The sequence below is a fragment of the Electrona antarctica genome (assembly GCF_951216825.1).
Source record: "Electrona antarctica genome assembly, chromosome: 19".
Lineage (NCBI taxonomy): Eukaryota > Metazoa > Chordata > Actinopteri > Myctophiformes > Myctophidae > Electrona > Electrona antarctica.
In genome coordinates, this window is record NC_136800.1 from 21,553,914 (window position 1) to 21,560,437 (window position 6,524).

Below are 6,524 nucleotides of genomic sequence, written 5' to 3' on the forward strand. Positions count from 1 at the left end.
AGTTTTCTGATCCAATTCTTTTCACACATTTTGTTTGATTGGCTCGGCAGCAGATTTAACTAGAAACACATGACATTGACAAATGACAAATCTGCTGAACAGGACATTTTCTGGAACAAGAAACAGTTACTGTATGCCATCTTCTGGAAACCAGGACTACAGTTACGATCATTATTGGCATCATTCACTTCTTTTTGGTGCAATAGAGCTCGATCCTATTGCAGAAAGAGAGTACAAGTTAATAGTGTGCATGATCTTCCGTTTCTACATCACAACGATACAAGAAATCAATATAGAAGACTACATTTGATACAGACTTATAGCATGTTATGTAGACAGCACAATAATTGCATTGTATGTAGTCATAGCACTTCATAGTATATATGTACAGCATAGTATAGTATATATGTATAGTTTATATGTACAGTGTCATTATATAGATATGTTCTAGCTACGTTCTTAGCTTACGCATGTTTCTTGATAAATGCTTTTTATATATGTGATGTATTCCCATGCTTTTGTTCTTACTAAATGTAAGTCGCTCTGGATTAAGAGCGTCTGCTAAATGCCTAAATTGTAAATTGTAAATTGTACATTTAGACAACCTTGGTTCCCATCCAATGTTTCTGTGATCGTAGACTTTACTGTACTGTTGAAGAAACAGAAAAGAGATAGTGAGACCGTAGAAATGTTAACTTTTTAGGCACTGAATAAAATCTGTTTTCCAGACAGATTTGCATGCAGGTACAGCATTCAAATGAGTAAAAACTTCTCATTCCAGTTCCTCTGAGAAAGCCATTTTTTTCATAACCGTAATCAATAGGCCAAGAAAGGCTTGTGTGGTGTGAGCCATGTTGATCCATCTCCCTCAATCATCTTTCCCTCTGGTAACCCTAAGGGTCGGAACCACGGCCACCGGTGGCGTCAACAACGTTATTGACCTTTCCCCCTGGAGAGGAACAGCGGCAGAGTTGAGGCGCCACAGAGCTCCACTGTAAGCAAGCAAATGAATAGATTTGTCATCTCTCTAATGGCTTGCTGTATCACCGCAGCACCTTGGCGTGAGATTTATGCTAATTGAGACTGTGGAACAGTGAATGCATATTCTATCTCACAATATTCAAGGTTGATTTTGTGCTCAGTTGCATGGCGGTGTTGCGCACCGAAGGTAGACGATTTACAAGCTCACAATGTGTTGCAGCGCAACCCGTTGTGAGCTTGTAAATCGGATATTTCCGGTGCGCGACACCAGTGTGGAGCCGAGTATAAATCAGCCATCAGAGTTCTCAACAGGCTGATGAGACTGTGGGAGATTGTCACAGTGGCAGTACGCAGTATAGTGTGTGTGACTGCACTCACTGTAGGAGACTTTTTAGAACATAACTTTGGTAAAAAAATAAATAAAAAAACTTTGACAATGTGTGGCAGAAGGTAGCCTTAAGTACTACTCAGTAGTTGGGTAGTTTATATCCACAGCTGTAAGAGTATAAAAAAATGACAAGCTGATGCGTTAAAACCTCATATTGATTGGGCTGGGGCATACTTTGGTCCCCTGAGGCCCACGCACGCACGTACGCGCACACACACACACACACACACACACACACACACGTTTGTATTACTGTAATTGTGAGGACAATAAGATTTTAAGACCATTTTGTCACCACTTTTAACCCTTTAATTAAATGAAGCTGAAAATAGCCAATATAGACCACAAGATCAACACACATTGCACGATGTTTTGCTTGTGAGCGTCTTTCTTCCGCCATACCAAAGTATAAAGCAGGCATAACTGGAACCCCCACCCCAAAACTCTGAATACAGGTCTATTTCTAACACTAATCCCCAACCTAATCTTTTCCCAATTGAATACAGTGTCTGTTTCTCAAATTCTACTGCACTTGTGAGGATCGACATTTGGCCTTGGAAGGTATAATTACACACGCCATGGGTGGGACGATTCACTTACCCCCCGATTTGATACGATCTCGATACCTAGGGTGCCGATTCAAAACATTTCTCCCAATTAACTTTAATACGAGAACATTTTAAAATGAAAACAATTATACATAATATAAACCATGAAAAGTTGATTCATACACGTCAATGCAGCCAGATAACGTAAAACAATCGCTGTATTTGAGTGAATTGTTTATTTCCCCCCACCCATAACACACACACACACACACACACACACACACACACACACACACACACACACACACACACACACACACACACACACACACACACACACACACACACACACACACACACACACACACACACACACACACACACACACACACACACACACACACACACACGTTTGCCCTCGAAGTTCGAGCAATGCTGGGATGACTTAACAGTTGCATTTTCTCTTCTTATTTTATTCTGCTACACTAGGCTAACTCAACAACCAGACTGTACCAGACTGACTGCAATGTGCATTAAGTCCCAAGTGTTTGCACTTGGAGATGGTGATATTTTTATCTGTAGCACACTCTATATGCAATTATGCAAATGGCCCTGCGTGGAGAATTGGGGAGGGTTACAGAACAGAAGAAGATGGCAGAGACAAGCATTTACAATACGTCTATTATGATTGATTAACAAATCTAAACACATTTTGCCTGCTGATGCATATTTTACCACATTACCAGTTATCCATTTACAATGGAGTGCCAAAGGAGCTGCAAGGCATTGTAATGTAAAAATAAATAAATAAGTAAAACACAATTCAGCTCCTTACTTCACTTGCAGTGATGATAAAAGGTTTTCTTTTCTTTTACTTAGCAATAACAATCAAGAAAAACTCTGTACTGCACGGTCACACCAAAGTTTCTACCTATGAGGCTGGATTGCACTGGATTCTGCCAATGCTTTTCAATGGGAATGGGGGTTTCATGCCATTTGCGGATTAATAATAAAATAAAATACAAAAATAAAAAAACACACTCCATTCCCATTGAAAAGCAATTGGCAGAATCCACCCTCATATGCAGAATTTAACTTTGGTGTGATCGTGTGCTCTTACAAGTAAAAATCCTGTTATGAAAACCTTGAGTAAAGGCACGATCACAACAACGAGGTTTAATTCTACCCATGAGGGTGGATTCTGCCAGTGCTTTTCAATGGAATGGAGTGGTTTCTTGACATTGAAAGATTTCTGCAAAGACAAAACGCTCCGTTGCAGTGAAGTGAAAAGTAAGGCAATGTTTGCCTCTTTGGTCCTGGGATGTACAGTATAGTGGAGTAGATGAATAAAGTATCACAAAATGAATGCCTCACAATTGTATTTCAGTACAGTACTTAAACATTTACTTGGTTGGGGTGGCAATGGCCTAGTCAGTGGTTAAGGCGCATACCACGTACCGCGAGTTGTGGGTTTGATTCCCGCAGCCTTTGCTCCGCATCACTCCCTGTCTCTCTCTTCCTATCCTATCATCACTGTGCTATCCTACGGAAAAGCCCCAAAAATATATTTTTTTTCCAGGGGCGCTCCTCCTATGTATACAGCTTTGTGTGTACAGTATGTGTGTCTGTCCGTTTGAGCACGGAATGTGCTCAGCTGATTGGCTGAGCACGGAATGTGATGTATGATGATATATGATGATAAGAGCGCCCCTCACTTCACACACGTTACGAAGTTTCTTTCCTACCACTGCTCACTTGTTTTGTTGTACTTTAACTCCGAGGGCAGTGGTTTCTGAACTTCACGGGCATGCAGACGCTTTACGCAGCCGTGGATAATAGTGAGTGGGTGCAACTTAAGATGGAGAGGGAGAATTTTTGTATTCATTTTATCTCTCTAGGGTGTGCTTGGCTCCTGCTGAGACGCACTCAGGAGATAAAGATGCAGACTTGCTGCTGCGCACGCCGCTCTGAAGCACTTTAAAAACACATTTCATCAGCAATTCCGTCTGCAGGCCCACACGCTCCTTGAACTTCAAACACCTTCTGAGTGTGTTCAGTGCGGATGAGGCCGATAACAGATTAAAAGATGTTTCCTTGTGTTGACATTAAAGCCACCACTGTGGTACTATTATATTCCTCAAAATCTACTGCCCTCATGTGGTCAACACTGGGTCAGAAAGCTACTTCAGAATGCCATCAAACATTAACTTCAGTTAAAGGAGTAGTTCACCCCCCAAAAAAAGTACTTACTTACGGTACTTATGTTTTTGTCACATTCCTGAGCCAATTTCATGACCGGGTCATCTCTCAATAGGGGACTCAGTAGGAGACTCCGCCGGTCATCAAAATATTGGCTCATGAATATAGGCCTATGTGACAAAAACAAAAACATCTCCATGAATTCATGGGGTGTGTGTAATTGATAGAAAATAAGTATCTTTTGGGGTGAACTACTGTAACTCTAGGGTTACAGCACAACAAACAAACTGTGCTTTTTCTCATTCTCTTGTATGCAATAATAAAGAAACCTCGAACATGGCATCACTGTTTTGGGCCTGTCATTATGCAAAAACAGTCAACAACACAAAAAACGACATGCTCACAACATGTGAACGTTATTGCCATTTTCTCTATTCAACCTAATACAAGGTAAATTACGTGCAGCCTCATGTTTTGCTATATTATGTATTTCCAAACCAAAAGTATCGCTAAACCTCTATAGTCATTGGGAGTCTCCTCAGGGAAACGTTCACAGTACAAGACTCCCTGGATCCCTCACCCATGTATAATTTAGAAGGATCCAGTAAAGTAAAACATATATTAAAATATGGCAGAAGGTAGAACTTGCTTTCGTTGAGGTAAAACATCTGTTGCCATTGATTTACAAATGAACACAAATGTGTTGTTGCTGCTGTAGTTTTCCCCCCTTCAGAGCTCGACTTGTTCATTGCAAATTAGTATACTTTAGTAACTGCTTTGGTAGTTGGAGTTTAGTTCATCAGCACAGTTAGGATGGTGTAAGTTGACAGCCAGCCAAAGACTTTATCCTCATGAGCTACCGGCTGTAGACTGCTAAATAGACTTTATCTTCATGAGCTACCGGCTGTAGACTGCTAAATAGACTTTATCCTCATGAGCTACCGGCTGTAGACTGCTAAATAGACTTTATCCTCATGAGCTACCGGCTGTAGACAGCTAAATAGCGTCTTTCCCTGGACGGACAATCAGGCATAATATGAACATGCGGAAATTGAATCCATATTGAATATGACAATTTGAATATGACAATAACATTGTACATACTTATCTAGAGAACAGTATGAGAATCTCACTACTAATCTTATACTTTCTAATCCTACTAATCTTAGAACTGGCAAGCCAGGGAGTTGTATACCCCGGTATGCAAACTATTGGGCAGAGTGATGCGCTCACATCCCTGGTGGTGCCTCGATCATTGATTGATTGTTTCATTGATCGATTTAGATCCATTAGGAAACTTTGTCTGGCTATCAGTCACCTAAAACAACATGTTAATACCATTTGGCACCAACGTCTGGTGGGCCCGTTAAGCAAAATTGCATGGCTGCTTCCTCCTCGTCTGCTTTTTTTCAAGTTCTATTTGACTGAACTTGTTGATGCTCGACAAACATGGCACCGATGCAAGACCTAATGTTCTGGTCGCCTGCCAGCCGGGTGTCACAACGAATCCAAGGGACATGCACACCATGCTGGAATGCATCGCACGCACGCTGCTCCACACGCTGGCGCCGTACCAGTCACACAGATCACTGTCTGTCACACTCCAACGTCAAATTATACGCATGACCTTGGCACTGAGGGTTTTAACAGCTTAAAAACACTTTCAACCTAACATCCCTATACATTCAGAATTCAGAGATATATATACTGGCGGTATATATAAAAAGTTAATATAGCTATCAACAAGCTCACAACAAGTCGTGACGTGACGTGCTGTGATCTTGTAGATGGACTAGCGTGACAACATCGTACAATACGATGAAGTGATGAACAGGGCTTATACGTGGTGGACCACTTCAACCCAATACTTCCATATCAACTGAATTATATTCCCCCAGGACTCCATTCCAGGCCCTAACTGTTTTCACATTCTTCGCAGAATCGCAGATAGATAGCAAATCCACATTGTGAGCTTGTAGATCTGCTATAAGGCAAAAGTGGTAAATTAATGTTTTGTAATAATAATCAAAATCTACAAAGTAACTAGTAACTATTTGTCAGCAATCAGAAGGATTGGTCCCTGACTGACTAACCAGCAGGCTCTTTCTGCCTTGTTTTTTTTTGCTAAAACATCATTTTTGGAAAAAAAACTAAAAACAAACATGATATGCTCAGTCACCATGCTGCACCTGTGATGTTCCTTTTTACTGACACCAAGTTTAAAATAAGAATTGAATACATATGTAGAATATCAATATGAAGCAACTGAAAAAACACGTTATTTCAATGGTAGTGGATGGAGAGAAAGGATTATTGTCCAACCACGAAATCGCAAACCAATGGGTGCGAAGAGGGGCACAGTCACAGGCGGAACTTGACAAAGGGTGGAGTAAAAGTGCCTCTGAGAT